This window comes from Zalophus californianus, chromosome 6, assembly GCF_009762305.2.
Source record: "Zalophus californianus isolate mZalCal1 chromosome 6, mZalCal1.pri.v2, whole genome shotgun sequence".
Classification (NCBI taxonomy): Eukaryota; Metazoa; Chordata; class Mammalia; order Carnivora; family Otariidae; genus Zalophus; species Zalophus californianus.
In genome coordinates this window covers 108,810,010-108,829,577 of record NC_045600.1, presented here as the reverse complement: position 1 = coordinate 108,829,577, position 19,568 = coordinate 108,810,010, and the positions used below count along the sequence as shown (strand labels likewise).

General features: G+C 39.1%; 1 protein-coding gene across 3 annotated transcripts in view; it reads right to left on the bottom strand.

Moving 5' to 3' along the window:
• Window positions 1-19,282, bottom strand: part of GLCE (glucuronic acid epimerase) — a 115,317-nt gene extending 96,035 nt beyond the window's left edge. For 2 of the 3 annotated variants that reach the window (XM_027571126.1, XM_027571125.1), the window contains exon 1: window positions 18,766-18,952. The gene's annotated coding sequence lies outside the window, so the exon portion shown is untranslated. Of the gene's footprint in view, window positions 1-18,765; window positions 18,953-19,151 lie in introns of those variants that run through there. The other variant, XM_027571128.1, reaches the window with a different exon arrangement.
• Window positions 19,283-19,568: the final 286 nt, after the last annotated feature.

Genomic DNA, 19,568 nt, shown 5'->3' with positions numbered 1-19,568 from the left:
TGAATCATGGAACACTACATCAAAAACTAATGATGTAATATATGGTGATTAACATAACAATAAAAAAATTTTAAAAAATGCTCAGCAAACAAGGGGGGGGGAAGAGCTTTCTCTCTAAGATCAAGAACAAGATAAGGATGTTCACTTTCACCACTATTATTCAAACACTGTACCAGAAATTCCAGCCAGAGCAATGAGGCAGAGCAAAATATATAAAAGGCATCCAAATTGGAAAGAAAGAAGTGAAACTACATACACAGAAAATCCTCAAGACTCTACAAGAAAAATTATTAGAGCTAATAAAATTCAGTAAAGTTATAGAGTATAAGATCAGCACATAAAAAACGGTTGTATTTCTACACATTAGCAAAGAACAATCTGAAAAGGAAATTAAGAAAACAATGTCACTTGCAATAGCATCAAAAAGAATAAAACACTTAGAAAGAAATTTAACCAAGGAAGCACAAGACATGTACAATGCAAGGGACAAAAGACTGCTGAAAGAAATTAAAGAAGACCTAAATCAATGGAAAGACATCACATGTTCATAGGCTGGAAGACTTAAAACTGTGGTGATAAAATGTTCCAGAAAGTGGCAATGGTTGCACTTAAAAATCTTAAATTTTATGTTATGCAAATTTTACCACAAGACTCAGAAATGACACAAAGAATTAGAATTAGCATATGAGGATATTAAAATAGTCATTATGACCGCATTCCACATGTAAAAACTTAAGGACATGAAAGATTTTTTTTAAAATGGAAATGTTAGAGAGGAAAAGTAGAAGGACTTCATCACAAGCAGAGCTACATTTTTTAAATGTTAAAGGAAATTCTTTAGCCAGAAGGAAAATCCACATACAAATACAGATCTACATAAAGGAAGAAGAACATCAGAAATGATCATTTCAAGGGTAAATATTTAAGATTTTGTTTTATTATTTAAATCTCTTTAAAAGATAATTGTTTAAAAAAATAATAACGTAATGAGGTTTTATAACATGTAAAAGTAAAATGGATCACAACAATGGCATAAAGGCTAAGAGAATGAAAGTATACTTTTGCATGGTTCATACTATACATAAAATGACATTATCTTTGAAAGTAGTGAAATGAAAGATGTATACTATAAACCTAAGCAACCACTAAAATAACCAAACATGCAGTTACAGTGAATAAGGCAACTGACGTGATAAAACAGAATCACAGAAAATACTTAACTAAGCCAAAAGAAGACAGAAAAAAGAAGGAACAAAGAATGGGACAAATGCAAAACAAATAACAAGACGACATACTCAAACACAACTACATTAATAATCACATTAAGCATACAGGCATACGTCTTATTGCGCTTCACTTTATTGCACTTCACAGATAATCTGTTTTTTACAAAGTGAAGGTTTGTGGCAACACTGTGTTGAGCAAGTCCATCAGTGCCATTTTCCCAACAGCATTAGCTCACTTCATGTGTCAGTGTCACATTTTGGTAATTCTCACAATATTCCAAACTTTTTTATTATTATTCAATTTGTTATGGTGATCTGTGAAGAGTGATTACAACACTGAAAGCTCAGATGATGGTTACCAAGTTTAGCAATCAAGTATTTTTAAATTAAGGTATGTTTATTGTTCTTTTAGACATAATGCTATTGGACACTTAATAGAGTATATAGTATAGTGTAAACATAACTTTTATACACACTGGGAAACCAAAAAATTCACGTGATACACTTTATTGCAATACTCACTTTATTGCAGTGGTCTGGTACTGAACCCACACTATCTCCAAAGTATGCCTGTATATGGTCTATACTCTATTTAAAAGATAGATACTGTCAGACTGGATAAAAAACCATAATCCAACTAGAAGCTGCCTATAAGAAACACTTTAAATATGAAGACACAGGGGCGCCTGGGTGGCTCAGTCGGTTAAGCATCTGACTCTTGATTTCAGCTCAAGTCATGATCTCGGGGTCCTGGGATTGAGCCCCGCATTGGGGTCCCTGCTCAGCAGGGAATCTGCTTGTCTCCCTCTCCCTCTGCCCTCCCCCAGCTTGTGCGCTCTCTCTCTTACATAAATAAATAAATCTTTAAAAAAATAATACAACCTTGGTGGCTCAGTCGGTTGAGCGACTGCCTTCGGCTCAGGTCATGATCCTGGAGTCCCTGGATCAAGTCCCGCATCGGGCTCCCTGCTCAGCAGGGAGTCTGCTTCTCCCTCTGGCCCTCCCCCCTCTCATGTGCTCTCTCTCTCATTCTCTCTCTCTCAAATAAATAAATCTTTAAAAATAATAATAATAATACAAATTTAAAAATTGGATCTTCTCAGGAGCCTGGGTGGCTCAGTTGAGCATCTGTCTTCAGCTCAGGTCATGATCCCAGAGTCCTGGGATCAAGTCCCGCATCAGGCTCCCTGCTCCTCAGAGGGCCTGCTTCTCCCTCTCCCTCTGCCTGCTACTTCTCCTGCTTGTGCTCTCTCTCTGTGTCAAATAAATAAATAAAATCTTTAAAAATAAAAAAATAAAATAAAATAAAACCGTAAAGAGAGGGGCACCTGGGTGGCTCAGTCGTTAAGCAGCTGCCTTTGGCTCCAGTCATGATCCCAGAGTCCCAGGATCAAGCCCCGCATCGGGCTCCCTGCTCAGAAGGGAATCTGTTTCTCCCTCTGCCCCTCACCCTGCTTGTGCTCGCTCTCTCTCTCAAATAAATAAAAAATCTTTAAAAAAATAAAAATAAATAAAACCATAAAGAGATACCTCTACACACCTATTAGAACACCTAAAGTAAAAAATAGTGACAATATCAAATGCCAAGGAAGACAGAGAAACTAGACCTCTCAAATAATGCTGATGGGAATCTAAAATGGTATATACCACTCTGGAAAATGGGTTGGCAGCCTCTTAAAATATACTTTACACTTTCTTAAATACATTTACCATAATACCCAGCAATTCGTACTCCTAGACATTTATCCCAGAGAAATGAAATCTCATGTCTTGTACACAAATGTTGATAACAGCTGTTATCTGTAATAGCCAAAACTGGAAACTGCCAAAATGTCCAACAATGGGTGAAGATTTAAAAAACTCTGGAACACACAGACCTGTATCTCTGAAACCAATAATACATTATATGTTAATAAAAAACAAAACAAAACAAAACAAACTCCGGTACATCCATACCATGGGATATTGTCCAGCAATAAAAAGGAATTACTGATACATGCAACAACTTGGATGGATTCCAAGGGAATTACGCTAAAAAAAAGGCAGTCTCAAAGGTTACATGTTTTTATTCCATTTATTTATCATCTGGAAATGACCAAGTTCAAAAATGGCGTACAGATTAGTGGTTGCCAGGGGTTAGCGGGATGGATGGGACTACAGGATGGATGGATGGGGACAGCACAAGGTTCTTTTTGGTAATAGACCAGTTCTGTATCTCAGTTGTGATGTTGATTATACTAATCTACGCATCTGGTAAAACGTGAAAGAATTGGGGTGCCTGGGTGGCTCAGTCGTTGGGCGTCTGCCTTCGGCTCAGGTCATGATGTGGGCATCGGGCTCCTGCTCGGCGGGAAGCCTGCTTCTCCCTCTCCCATTCACCCTGCTTGTGTTCCCTCTCTCTCTCAAATAAATAAAATCTTAAAAAAAAAACTTCAAAGAATTATATACACACACAAATGAGCACGTGTAAAACTGGTGAAACCTGAACAAGATCTGTGGGTTGTACCAATGCCAATTTCTTGGTTTTGATACTGTACTATAGTTACCTAAGATGTTACCATTGGGGGAAATTGGATGAAGCGTATGTGGGACCTCTCCATACTAACTTTGGAACTTCCTACGAATCTGCAATGACTTCAAAATAAAGAAATGTTTTACAATACAATCTTGACCTACACACACACACACACACACACACACACACGGCATAAAAGTATACTCAGGCAAATCAAAGTCTTAATGAGATCTCAGACTTCCAATCTCCTAACCCCTCTCCCAAAGCAACTACTTCTTTTCTTGTGTATCCTTCCAGAGAAGTTTATGAACATAGAAGCATAAATGTGTTTATTAATACGTGCATATTAATACATTTGCATATACACCCACAAATACACAATTGATTTTTTTTCACAACTTACTTTACAGTAATGTCAGCATATCATAAATATTGTCCTGCAACTTATTTTTTTCACCCAATAACATGTGTTAGAGATGAATTCATGCAAAAGTACTCCTTTTTTCTTTCTTTTTAGGGCTGTGTGACATTCCACTGTATGGTTGTACAATCATTTATTTAACCCATATTAAGAATTACTTAGGGCTTCTGGCACTATAATAAACAAAGATAAATCTTTAAAACTACTGAGTTAGAAAGTATGAACACATAATTTTAATAAGTCCTCCAAAGGAACTGCACAAATTTACATTCCTGCCTAGAGCGTATGAGTGATTCTATATATCCCTGCTATTGTTGTGTATCAAACTTTTTAAACTTTATCAATCTAGCAGTGAAAAATGCTCTGCTGTTGTTTAAATTTGTTATTACTAACATGTTATTACTAAAATTTAGTACTATATAAGACCATAAGGTGCTGAGAATAAGTGATGTACCCAAGAAAATTTTGCTATGGGGAATTAGAACCAATGAAGAAATAAAAAAAGATTGGGGGCACCCGGCTGGTTCAGTCAGTGGAGCGTTGTTACTCTTGATGTCGCGGTTGTAGGTTCAAGCCCCACGTTGAGTGTAGATTACTGAAAAATAAAATCTTAAGGGGTTCCTGGGTGGCTCAGTCGTTAAGCGTCTGCCTTCGGCTCAGGTCATGATCCCAGGGTCCCGGTATTGAGCCCTGCTCAGCGGGAGGCCTGCTTCTCCCTCTCCCACCCCCCCCCCCCGCTTGTGTCCCTGCTCTCGCTCTCTCTAATAAATAAATAAAATATTTTTTAAAAAATCTTAAAAAAAAAGATGAGAGTTGGAAAAGTCCTTAGAGAATAAGAATAGCTTGTTGAAATGCTATTCAATACATACTTTAACACCATAATGAGAAATTGTCCACTCTATTTTCATTTCAATTGTTAAAAACATCTTCATTATGTACCGATATTTCCCTTCCTCTAACTTTCATTCATTGTTCCTAGTTCTGTCCTCTGGGGATATAAAAGATATGTTTAATCCTTTTCCATGTCCCATTCCTTCATGCTTTTCACAGAATCACAGATTTAAGTCAGGAAGAATATTAAAGATCATTCAATTACCCAATTTGAAAAAGCATTACCATATACCCCGCTAAAGTCTTTTTTTTTTTTCCAGGCTGAAAAACTCAAATATTTCAATTATTTTGCAAATATCTGTTTCAAGACACTGCTTCATTCTGATTACTCTCCTCTGAATACACTATCAATATCCTCCTCAAAAAGCGGCAAACAGAATGGAGAATAGTCAGCTAAATGCAGAGTAGAAAAGGATAATCAACTGTGTTTTAAACAACCTGCTTCAAAATATTTAAGTGAGTCTGAGCCTTTGGGGCAGTTATAATAAACTTTGACTCATCAACTTCAGACAAATAAGGAGACCCAGCCAGGCACACACCCACTCAAAAACAACAACAAACCACCTGTTAGCCTTCCAAGTCTCCAACCCTGTAATTGTGCAGATTAAAAAAAAAAATCAATTACAAAGCTTTGTTTGTCCCTAGCAAATACATACATGTCAAATATAAAATTATTGTAACAAATATTTTCTTAGACACAGTCTGTCTTTCCAATTATTAAAAATAAAGGGAGAGGATAGAGGGAGGATCCTGATCCTGTCACATAACATACTGGCACGCCCTCACAGTTTGTAATGGCTAAACATTTTAAATAGGACATGGGGGAAGACAGCACCTTGAGGGACACCACTAAGAATGAACTGCAGTTTAATTTTAACATCAGCCCATTAATCAATCACAAATCCACCTATCTATGCAATTATTCAGACTACATTTCTCTAACTTGTCTATAAAGGTATCATAAAAGGCTGTCAAATGCTATCTGTATAACCTTGGGGGGGGTCCCGTCCCTCATTTGTAAAACACCACTAAATGAGACAATCTATGTAAAGCATTTAACCCAGTACCCAACACAAAATTAAAAATCCAATAAATGTAGCTGTAATTCTAGATATACTATGGCCAGAGTATCTTCTGTTGTACCTACCAGGTTACTTACCCTATAAGAAAAGAAATGAGGCCAGAATGACATGACTTGCTCTCTGGGAACCCATGCTGGCTCTTAGTGATCAGCACCTTCTTTTTTAAGTACCAACAACACACATGTTGTGTGTTGAGCATTTGGTTCAGGAATGACACCTATCTCATCAGTTTATTACTATTATCTGCAACCTTTACTTGTTTTCCAACACTGTATATACTTCAGCAGCTAAAACACTCTTTTACATACAGTCGGTGGCTCAAAAAAATTTTTTTTGTTGAGTTTTCTTTTTAAAATCAGGATGTAGGGCGCCTGGGTGGCTCAGCTGGTTCAGCAACTGCCTTCGGCTCAGGTCATGATCCTGGAGACCTGGGATCGAGTCCCGCATCGGGCTCCCTGCTCAGGGGGGAGTCTGCTTCTCCCTCTGACCCTCCCCCCTCTCATGTGCTCTCTCTCTCTCTCTCTCTCTCATTCTCGCTTTCTCAAATAAATAAATAAATAAAATCTTTAAAAAAATCCTTAAAAAAGATAAAATCAGGATGTATTTCCTAGTTTTGATAAAAGTATAATGGTTATATAAGATGTCAGTTAGGGAAAGCTGAGTGAACGGTATATGGGAATTCTCTGTACTATCTTTACAATTCTCCTAAAAATACATATGTTTTTCAAAATTAAAAAAAAATTAAGATGGTCTTTCTCACCTCTGATAAATTCATTCTTAAAATACCTCAAACATTGGGGCACCTGGGTGGCTCAGATGGTTAAGCGCCTGCCTTCAGCTCAGGTCATGATCCCAGGGTCCTGGGATCGAGCCCCACATTGGGTTTCCTGCTCGGCGGGAGGCCTGCTTCTCCCTCTCCCTCTCCCACTCTCCCTGCTTGTGTTCCCTCTCTTGCTGTGTCTCTCTCTGTCAAATAAATAAAAATCTTTAAAAAAAAAAAAACTCAAATATTACCAACCACTATTAGGTACAAATTCTTTAGCAGCCTTTACAGCCTGATTAATCTGGAATAGAAGGTGTGAATTCCAGCAAACAGGAACGTTCGTAATACCCCTACTTATCCTGGGCCACACAGAGTTAGTATTCAGTAAACAACAGTCATCCCCAAATTTTATTTCTGGAAACAAGAGTCTTAAAAAAATCTATCCCCAAAGCAAGTATCCTTATGCCTAAAGCATTAAAGCTCTGTAGAATCCAATTAAAACCTCTGACTCTTACTGCTCAAATCACTTAATTAGGAGTAACATTCAAGTCAAGCTCAAAATCTTTGATGTATGAGACCAATTACTACCATATAGTACCATTAGCATGGAAATCATTTTAAAAATATGTTTATATCATGGATGATTGGTTTCTGATTTAGGTAAATAAGAGTTTAAGAAAATGATAAATTTTATCTGTAATTATTTAAGCTCAAACTTTCAATGTTAAGCAACAAAGTCATGAAAATTCTGCTAAAACTTTAACTGTCAAGCAGAGAAATCCTAAAATACCTAAGAATAAAGTGTCTTTCCCCTAAATTCCTCCAAATAGATTTTATACTTTAAAGAGTTTCTTTCAGGTATCAACTGTCTAATTTTCAGAAACTTGGCTTTCCCTTTTGGAACAGTACTACAGAATTGGTACTATAAACAGAAGTGCTACTGTCAAAGAATCGATCCAAAGATAAAAAGAGCTAAGGCCACTTGTCTTATAGAAAATTACTGCCAAATACTGCCAGACCCTGCTTTTTCTTCCTTCTGGGCTAGTAGCCAGATACTAATCATTTTTAGACCCTTTCTAATTTTTAGTACACAATTTAGTGCACAATACCACATCTGAACTAGACAGTATTTTAATGAATGTTCTCCATAATTTGTCTAACGTTTTGGCATACAAATACATACATACACACATACATGATCTACCATACCTCTGGAAGTATATCTATAAGAAAGTGATTAACAGTGGTTGCCCCTCAGGCAACTGTCTCGGTCCTGGAGTTTTGTATGTTTTTGTAAAAATTATTCAAAAAAATTAATTTATCCATTAAAAGAAAACATTAATTCCAGTTAAAATATTTTACCTTACAAGATAACGTATAAGGGATTCTTTTAAAGATATTTTTAAAATATTCTAATATGTAATTGTTTTAAAAACAATTTACAATGTTCAACTTCACTTATAATAAAAAAAAACACACAAATTAAAGAAAGATCATTTTTGCTTACCAAATTAGAAAAACTGAATATTGGCATATAAAGTGGCATGACCCTTCTAGAAAGCAAAATGGAAATCTCTAATTTTTTTTAAGGTGCTACCTTTGGCTGAACATTTTTATTCCTATCCTAAGAAAGTAAGTATGGAGGGGCACCTGGCTGGCTCAGTTGGTTAAGCGGCTGCCTTTGACTCAGGTCATGATCCCAGGGTCCTGGGATCGAGTCCCGCATCGGGCTCCCTGCTCAGCAGAGAGCCTGCTTCTCCCTCTCTCTCTCTCTGCCTTCCTCTCTACCTACTTGTGCTCTCTATCTCTGTCAAATAAATAAATAAAATCTTTTTAAAAAAAAAAGTAAGTATGGAGAATGAACTTATGCAAAGATTTTCTTCAATGTTATCAGCAGAGAAAAAAAATGTTTAATAATTGGGAATGGTTAAATCACTACATATCCATTCAGCAGAATTGTGCTACTTTAATAAAGTTAGATTTTGAAACAAGTTTAATGAAGTAGAAAAGTCTTCATGATATAATGCTTGGTGGGGTAACAAACCGTATACATATGAATAAATATATTCATGTATTCATGGGAGGAGGAAGAATGTATACCAAAATGATAGTAATGCTTTATTTGGGCTGAGCTTATTTTGCCTTTCTCCAAGTTTTTAAAAGAGTACCTAGAACTCTTTATATAAAGAGTTATATAGAGAGTTATATATATAACTCAATTTATATACAATATAAATATATAAAACATGAACACACACCTTTATTCTTAAGTTTATAATATTGCAAAACTGGTGTAGTATTTAAACAGCTGAAATACTAAATCAAAACCTTCTAATTAATAACATTTAGGGAAACCAATGAAGAGTAACCCAAGTTACTTTTACTATGTATCATTAAGATCATTCCTACCATACAGTAAGCACTACCAGCTAGCTCATTTTTAAATCAAAACAATAAAAAAAGAAAACGTCAGACTATTATATCGGTACACAAATGGAAAAAAAATTATCCCATCAGACAGGGTTAATAATGTAATTATGAGATAAAATTATAAGAATACTTACTAGGATAAATAATATCCCTGGAAGAAAGAACTGCTTAAACTAACATATAACATCTAAATTAATAAATATAACCAAGCTTATCCTTTAAATGCACTGAGTCTGCTACTGGGAAAAACAAGTTATTGATGAATAGGTAAATTATCATTTCTCAGACATTAACCTGTATGTTTCAAATGTAGCTGGAGCATACCCCTAAAGATTATTTGCACCACTACTGCCCACTTACATCACAAGTTCACTATTACTCTTGGCACCCTTCAGTGGGTTACCAATGCCTTAAGCCCAAATTCCTTCCATTGGTTATAAGACTCAACTGTGTTTTCATATTGCTGTTATTAAAGAATAATGCCCTGGCAAAAAAAAAAAAAAAAAAAAAGACTCATGGATGGTCCTTGCTTTCACTCCCTATTCCTTCCTTCTCCCTTGCTTTCTACACCTGAACCCAGTAGTTTGCAAAAAAGTGTGATCCTTGAACCAGCAACATTTCCATCACCTGTAAGCATGTTAGAACTCCAAATTCATGAGCCCCACTCCTACCAGGAGATTCATATGCACATTATAGCTTGAAAACCACTGCTCCAGCCTTCCTGAATTGCCTGCAGATCCCCAAATCTGCCCTGTTCTCTTCTCTCTCTCTCTCTGCAAATGTAGTTGCCTACCTACAGTGTTCTTTTACCTGAGGTGTCCTATCCACCTTGTTTCCTACTCACCTTTCAAGTTTTAGCTTTAGAAATCACTTCAAAAGAAAACTGTAAACTTTCCCAGAATTAGAAAAATATTACTCAAGATTTCTTCTATTATTGTAGCTCTCATTTGCATTCTTCACCAACTAAAGCCATTTTTAGAATTACTTATGGCCATCAAAGAAAGCCTTTGCTTGACATACCCCAAAACACCACTAACACATGACAAAAATAAAAAACAGATTCACAGCTTCTCCACCTGTGTTATGAATGCAGTGGTATAACTGATTTCAAAGTGTATAGAATGTTAGAAAAAATATAATGTACAGTAGAACCAAATGTCAGGAAAAAATGACTTTTATTGTTGAAAACTTAAAGAAAAATCACCAACCAGTTCTGAAATTCACATCTTGAAATTAATTTGAACTTTCTCTTTCCTGCGCATATTTCTCCCATCTTCTAGAGGATGGAGAGCAAATAATGAGGAATACGGCTTTAAAAAAAAAAAGGCAATCCCAGATGAAAGAGAAATGTGTAAAGCCTGGATAAAGCCATATTTTATGTCAGATACAAGAAAAAAGTATGGACTAGAAACAGTTCTCCAGGGGCACCTGGGTGGCTCACTCAGCTGAGCGGCTGCCTTCAGCTCAGGTTGTTGTCCCAGGGTCCTGGGATCAGCAGGGAGTCTGCTTCTCCCACTGCCCCTCCCCTGCTTATGCTCACTCTCACTCTCTCTCAAATAAATAAATAAAATCTTAAAAAAAAAGAAACAGCTCTCCAACATTTTTAATAAGTTTGAGATAATCTCACAGTACATGATTAGTTACTAATTTATCTTCAATCATTTAATGATCTAAAAACTATGTGGTATTAAGAATTATGTGTATCTCTATATATATGTGGAGATGAAGTTAACTCTTAGTTATTTAGCCAAGAAATTAATCTTTTTTAAGATCTTATTTATTTTTGAGAGAGAGAGAGAAAAAACAAACATGAGTGGGGGGAGGGGCAGAGGGAGAAGCAAGCAGACTCCCCGCTGAGCAAGCGTGATGCGGAACTCAATCCCAGGACCCTGGGATCATGACCTGAGCCAAAGGAAGATGCTTAACCGACTGAGCCACCCAAGTGCCCTAATCTTTTTTTTTTTTTTAAGATTTATTTATTTATTTGAGGGAGAGAGAGACAGAGAGACAGAGAACATGAGCAGGGGGAAGGGCAGAGGGAAAGGAAAGAGGATCCTCAAGCCGACTCTCTGCTGAGCCAGGAGGCCTACCCGGCTGGATCCCAGGACCCTGAGATCATGACCTGAGCCAAAAGCAAAAGTTGGATGCTCAACTGATTGAGCCGCCAGGTACCCCAAGAAAGTAATCTTTATGTGCACCAAAAGACAGGTACAAAGTTGTTCACAGCAGCTTTGTTCCTAAGAGCTAAAAACTGGAAATGGCCCAATGTATCATCAGAACAGAAAAACACACGTACTCAAACAATGGAATACTACACTACAATGAAAAAGAATTACTGTTACCTTAAAAAAATATGGATGAATCTTACAGACACAATGCTGAGCAAAGGAAACCAGGTTGATTCCATTGGTATGAAGTTTAGGAAAACAAAACTAATCTGTTGTGACAGAAGTCTGAAGAGTGGTTACTTCGGGGAAATACTGACTAGAAGAGAACGTAAGGAAGGTTTCTAAGGTCCTAAAAGTGTTCTAGATCTTGATCTGGTTGGTGACTACATGTTTACACATGTAGAAATACATTGAGCAGTTTATAATTTCTGCACTTTACTATATAGGATTTTTTTGAAGTCCCATAATTTTTTTAGAAAATGGAAGAGAAAGTTCCTATTCCTCAAAGCCAGCCAGGAAAAAAGGAAGAAAGGAAAAAAGGAAGGAGGAAACGTTAAATCAAATAATTTTCACATTCCTGCTTTAAAGTTCAATTGTTTTATTCAACAAAAATTTGAGCACCTACTTTGTAACAGGTACTGTTCTGGGTGCAGGTATATAGGACTGAATAAAATGGGTAAAAATCCCTGCCCTCATGGATCTTATACTAGGAGTGGAAAGACAATATAGAGTATGTTGGATAGCTGAAAGAACAAAATAAAGAAACAAAGCAGAGAAGAGAAATAGGAAGAGTAAGTGTGGAAGGGCTGCTATGATTCTAAACAACAGGGCCAGTAAAGGCCTCATAGAAGGGGTAATATTTTAATTAAGACTTGAAGGAAGTAAGGGAGGGAGACATGTATGTGTGGAAGAACATGCTCCAGGTCTTCTGAAGCAGAGCGAAGGCTACTGTGACTATAGGGAAGTGAGCAAAATAAAATAGCGAGAGTTTCAATGAGTTTAATTAACAGTTTTACTCCAACTCCTTATTTAAAGATTAACTTAGGGGCACCTAGGTGGCTCAGTCGGTTAAACCTGATTTCTGCTCAGGTCAAGACCTCAGTCATGCGACTGACTCCTGTGTCAGGCTCCATGTCCAGCATGAAGCCTGCTTAAAATGCTCTCTCTCCCTCTGCCCCTCTCCCCTACCCCTCGCACTCTTTCTCTATTTAAAAAAAAAAAAGTTTGTTTGGTTTTTTTTAACTTAAATTGGGATGCCTGGCTGGCTCAGTCAGTACAGCACTCGACTCTTGATCTCGGGTTTTAAGTTCAAGCCTCACATTGGGTGTAGAGATTACTTAAAAATAAAAATCATAAAAAAGATTAAGTCAAATCTTTTCTACAGAGAAACTTCTGTAACCACTAGCTCAGTCCACCCTTATCTAATCTTCTGAGTTCCTACAGCTGTACCACTCATGGCATCTTTACATATTACCTTGCAATTAAATATACACTGACTCCCACTCCCAAATAACCAAGCCCCTTCAGGATAGTGACTAGATTTTATGCTTTTTTGTATCTCTATCAGTTGGCTTATGGATAGCACTTAAGTGGTTAAGTGGTTATGAGTAAGGCTGATGCTAATAACAACTTCATCAGGCATAAGATTAGTTAACTGTGGACAGATTTTTTAAAAAGAAAAAGAGGAAGGAAAGAAACCAAGATGAGGGAACTATGTGAGTAAAGGCACTGAGGCGTCTCCATGTGTCATGATCCAAAGTCTGGATTTTCTCTGAGCCATGTCCTTAAGACTCTGAGATCCTCAACATCACTTTTCTAAAAGCCACTGCAGGCTTTTTTTTTTTCCTCCGTTGGGGGGCGGGCAGGACCAGGTACCTGGTATTCCTTTCAAATAATGGTTTTATAATACCAATCTGCATAACTAGCTTAACAAAGAAAATCTTAACCAATTAGCCACATGATCTTGAGCAAGTCATTCAATTACTCCTGCATGTGTCAGCTCCCTCACATGCTAAAATAGTTGGATTAAATGATCTCCGTCCAAACAATCTCAAATTCTCTAGCTTTTTTGAAAAAACTGAATGAATAAACATTACGACCTAACTTCTTCAATTTGTAAAATGAATAAAATATCTATTAACAATTTTAAGGGCCGCCTGGGTGGCTCAGTCATTAAGCGTCTGCCTTCGGCTCAGGTCACGATCCCGGGGTCCTGGGATCGAGCCCCACATCGGGCTCCCTGCTCGGCGGGAAGCCTGCTTCTTCCTCTCCCACTCCCCCTGCTTGTGTTCCCTCTCTCGCTGTGTCTCTCTCTGTCAAATAAATAAGTAAAATCTTTAAAAAAAAAATGTTTAATACACTGAATAAGCAGTCATATTCAGAAAGCAGTATCGTATTTGGAAAAGCATAGAACCAAGAGTACAACAGACCTGAATCTAGTTATAGCCTGTTGCTTAGTAGATAACGACCCTGAGCAAATTATTAAATCTTCAGCCAATAAACAGACAATATAAAGACACACACAGGTTGGCAATAATCATGTCCCATACAAAAAGCAGCCAAGGTAAAAATATCTACCAATCACTGATATCCAAGATCTGAAATACCCAAATTAGTTTATAACTCTACTAGCAATTTGAGTTATAGGAATTATAGGAACTAGTTGTTGCCTCAAAATCTGCAAGTTTAACAGAGTAACCCTTAACTCCTATAGTGCTGGGGAGTCTTACTTCTTAAATATGAGGATAAGAACTATAGATCTAGGGGTGCCTGGGTGGCTCAGATGGTTAAGCGTCTGCCTTCAGCTCAGGTCATGATCCCAGAGGCCTGGGATCAAGCAAGCCTGGCATGGGGGGGGGGTGTCCCTGCTCAGCGGGGAGCCTGCTTCTCCCCCTCCTTCTCCCCCTGCTCTCTCGCTCTGTCAAATAAATAAATAAATAAATAAATCAAATCTAAAAAAAACCCAGAACTATAGATCTAATATCAGTTAGTGGTCATAGGTGTAAGGGTAAAATATCATATCTATTAATAAGAGAAAGCCCAAAATTTTAGAAAAATAGGACAAGACTGAGATTTGGGCTTAACTCAGACATTATGAAGATACCAATCTTGGCACTGAGGGTTCAAACCTGTAATAAGAGCCAAGTGTGTAAAATAAGCAATCGAGGTTCAAAAGGTAGTAAGACAAATATAAACCGGTTTTGAGTCCAGGAGGACCCAGTGACAGACATAAATAATTACAGCATACTAGCAAACATAAGAGAATGAATGAACAAGACAGAGAGAGTGAATAACCCAGTGGGGTAAGGAAGAGGGAGGACCAGAGGATACAGAAGACTTAAAAAGCAGACGGTGCTTTTTTTTGTATCTTGAAAACTCAGTAGACTTTGTCAGCAAGACAGGAGAGAGAAAGGCATTCTAAGCAGTGGGGAGAATATATGAGAAGGCTCTGAGTCAGGAAACAGTACGACTCTTTCAGTGAATTAACTGGATTAGTACAGTTGGAGCTTCAGATTTACGGTGGGGGAAATGCAGGAGATGAGCCAGATGATGAAGGGCCTCTGATAAAGAGTTAGAACTAAATATGTACTGTAGGTAAAGGAGAAGTATGGATGTTATGGAAGAAGCTTTGAATAGATTTGCATTTTAGAAAAGTCACCTTGGCAGGAGTGTAAAGGATGGATTAAAGGGAGTCAACCATTAGTAACCTCATTCTACAACCCGAAGTTAAGTAAGTACATCATCACATACTCAACCAGAAATCAGAAATGAAAATAGTAATGCTTAAAACAAATAAAGCTAAATCATCAAAAGAAAATAATTTATCTTCATGAATGTATACTGTGGAATTAAATATTTCCTATATATCTTAAAAAGGAAGAGGTTTCTAAAATTAGGTATCATAAATGAAAATTACATGGAACTAGTTGTATCCTGAAAACCAGCTACTCTTCAGACATCTATCCCTTTTTGTAGACATAACACTGCTGACATGCAACATCAAAAATGCAATAGAATCTTTGGAATTGGAGCTTACACTGATTACTGACAGGGACTTCTCTTTAATTTTATATATATGGAAACTGAGGCCCTAAGAGTCTAAGAAATTACCCAAGGCCATATGTTAGTAGGACAGTGAAGACTGGAATCCATGTCTTATGATTTCCTTTCTAGAAACTGCTGTAGTACATCATGTTTATAACTCTAGAATTTTGAATGATAATCCAAAAGACACTCTGGTAGTACCATTTTCATTATAGTAATAATGAAATATAAATAGTAAAACTAAATTATAGTAATAATGAACCATAAAATTATTTTTATGTTTCATATGCCTCAGAAGAAAAACAAATCTAGTAGATGTATCCATACATCTGACAAAAAGAAATCTCTTCCTGAAATCTGTGTATCAATAAGAACACCTCCACCCCAACACAGAGACAAAAGGTATTCTTGTCTAAGGAGTTGAAAAACTTCCCTTCTCAAACTTGGAAATAATTAAATTTGAAAAAGGAAAGGCCTTAGATTAATTTATCTTTATATAATTAAACATCCAACATCTTTAACATGTTTTAACATTTTACTTAGGTCTCAATTCTTAATCTGTTGTGCTCCCCACCCCCTATAATATTAGATTCTTGAAATACATTTTTTCCTTCACTAGTACACACAGTGGAAGTGGCAACACTGACAAAATGCCTTATAAATACTGTACATTTCACAAATTTGCATAGTGACCAAAATGTTTTAATTTTTAGACTTCTCTAATTTGCACTTATGTCCACTCACGTAAATAGATTCAAATAATATAAAAGCATAAAATTAATAGCTCTCTTCCATGCCTCTACAACCCTCTCTTAAAGAATCCCCCAAATACTTGTAAGTTTGATGTGTATCCTTATAGACTTTTTAATGCTTATATAACAAAAGGTGCTAATCCTCAGAGTCAATATATATTTAATACCCAAACTGTACTGATAATTCAATTTTTAATAATTCAGAAGGTAGATCATTACCTGATTTGGTTTCCAGTTATCACAACAGACATCAATTATATTATTATTCAGGGGTTATAAAAAAAAAAAGTGAGCTGAACCCCAAGTACCCTGTTTCTTCATTATCAGCATCTCAATTATTTTATTTATTTATTTTATTTGCTTTCTCTCGACACAGATTACATGTGAGCTGGAATCACTGTACCTCCAGTGCTGTGACACCTACCAGATAATAAAATATTTGTTGACTGGTCAATATGTTTACTTAGAAATCATGAAAGCTGCTTTTTTAAAGTTACTGAAATTTGCTTAATTTATCATTTGTCTTTCAAAAATAATGAGGAAAACAAAGGTCTGTTTAGGGTTTTTTGGCTGTAGTTCTAACCAAATATCTGCTCAATTGATCAATTTTGAAATTTTAATCAATTTGAAAGTCAATCAGGCAAAAACAAAAAAAAAATAAAAAAATGTAAGCTCCTCAATAGGTTAAATATTGCTATGTAGGATCCCCTTGTATTTTTTTTTAATGATTGCAATACTCAAGGATTAAGTACATTAACCCTAATCTTTCAGGTTCTAAGATCAAAAGAAATCTCAATCTTAAAAAACTGTTACTAAGAAAAAGACTAAGGCAGGCAAAATTCTTTGCTTTGGCATAGTCAAATGTGTGTTTACCCAAAATGACAGAACTACTGTTAAAATGGGCTCCACTGCCTGCCACATCAGACTTCATTTACAGGCCTCTCTGATGAAGTAGCTATCTAACCTGAAGAACTGTCAAGCAAATGCAGACTTCCCAAGCCATATATTTTTTTAAAAACCATATACACAGGTTGTTTTATTTGAATTTCACCAAAGTCTGGGCTAGTTACCAAGAACTCTGCATTAAAGTCAAGACTAACTCAACCTTTACAAAAAAACTGTTTAGCAGGATTCTCTAAAAGAGCTGCTAGTCATCCTTACAGGTCTCAAATGACGCTTCTGCAGAGCTCTAGCTTTGGGACTTCAAATTCCGATACATTATTTGGAGACTGAACTTCACGTTATCCCTCTCCACGAACGTATTTTCAAAGCACAGAGAGAAGCCCGAACACACCTCCCATCACTACTTGACTCAGGCAAGACTTCAGGACAGATCTAATAATGCAGGATCAGCAAAGCTGACTATCTAGGAAAGCGAAGCCAAAACCACACAGCCTTCCCTATCTTCAGCGGCAGGCACGCTTAACCCTACGACACTCAAAGAACCTAGAGTCTATATACCGACCTAAGGTGCTGCCACTCTCTCGCTCCCAGAGCAGCGAGACCAGCATGCCCCCACAGGGATCCCGGGGCAGGGAACAGAAAACTGCAGAACCACCCCCACGATTTCTCCAACTAAGAAACAACGCGGATCAATCCTCCCACTGAGCACCGAATAAATCTCACGTAGAAAGAGACCTGTTCCAGGATGCTGACCAGCCACAGACTGTCTACTGAGCTGGCTCCGGATGCCCCTAGAGCCCCCTCCTGCCCCGAGCCGACCCAGTAGTGCCTGCTGAACCGCGCCCTCCATTCGAGATCTGCCGGAGACCCGCCAACTCGCCCCCTTATAGACTGGAGACCATGCCAAGTTACCGCCCCCCTCTGGGCAAAGCAGAAACCCCAGTAAAGACTCCGGTCTCCGCCGAACACCCTTCCGCACCCAGCAGCCCACCAAGGCGGCCCGGCCCCTGCAGGGCGCAGACACATCGCCTTCTCGCCCGGAGACACAGAGCCCCCTTCCCCGAACCCTAATACGCTGCTTTGTCACCCAGGGATGCGAAACACTCCCGCTCAAAGGACCCCCAACACCCCAATGCTCTGCCCCTTCAGAGATTCAGGACCTGCTAAACTGAATTCTCTGCCCCCCAAAGAGCCTGCGACCACGGTAAGAGGACCCCTTGTTCCGGAACCCCGCTAGGTCTCCTCGAGGAACCCCAGGACCCTGACAAATCTCCCTTGACCCTGAAGTGGGACCCTGTGTGCCACCACCCACCTCCACGCCAAGCTGGAAGAGCCCCAGTAAACCGCCCCCTCGCTTCAGGAGCCCCGGCACCCGCCACACCGCCCTTGGGCGCCCGCACTCTGGTCCCACCCCGCCGCCTCCTGCCCCCCGCACTCCCGAGCCCCGCCAAGCCTCGCGCCCACCAGGCAGCGCCTCGCAGCCCGCGGAGCCGCCCCCGTCGGGAGCCAGCCCGCCCCGGCTGCTCCGAGTCCCCGCTCCGCAGCCGGGACGCGCTCTGGGCTTCCTTACCTGGGAGCGCCGGAGGGCGAGCGGACCGAGGAGCCCTGAGGAAAAGAAGGCGGCAGCAGGGAAGGGGCGGCCCAGGCCTGCGACTGCGGCAGCTCTAACCTCTCCGCGAGGAAGCGCTCGTGTGAAGAGAGCCCTCCCGCTTCGCGCGCAGCCGGGAGACCAAGCTACAGCCGTGCCCGCCGCTCTTCCCGCGAGATCCCAGCCACGGCGAGGGGCGGTCACGGAGGCTCGAGTGACAGCCCGGAGAGCCTGTCGGCTGCTGCGGAGGAGGCGGGACTCGGAGCCCATTGCGACCAGTTGTAAAATAGAAAAGGCGATTCGTCCCGCCCACCCCTTCTCCCCTCCCCCGCCCCTCACAATTAACTGGGGGCAAAAGTAGCAGTGACCTTAAATAGTCAGAGGCAGTGGCGGATCGCGGCAAGGTATCTCGGGTGGGGAGGCTGGGCTTGTGTCTGGTTCTGCTCAGCCTCCGTAGACACACCTGGTTCAGGGAAGAAGCGGGTCTTCACACTGGTGTAGGCTGAGGCGCCGTTACCCTTGGTTACAGCGCGGCCCGAAGTGCACAGAAGGTTCGCACCTTCCTGGTTGAAGGCGCACCCTCCTGGGGTTACTCGGGTGTAAACCTTCCCCCCATCTCGCCTCTCTTCCCTCTCATCCTCAAACAGGGCGCCATTGTTGAGATGCCCGTGTTTTCCAAACCCCAGGTCAGGACAGCTGGTCTGACTAGGGACTCTCTTCTGATTCGTGCATTTATTTCTACTTAAAGCCTTCTAGAAGAGTAAAAAGTAAATCTCACTTGAGTC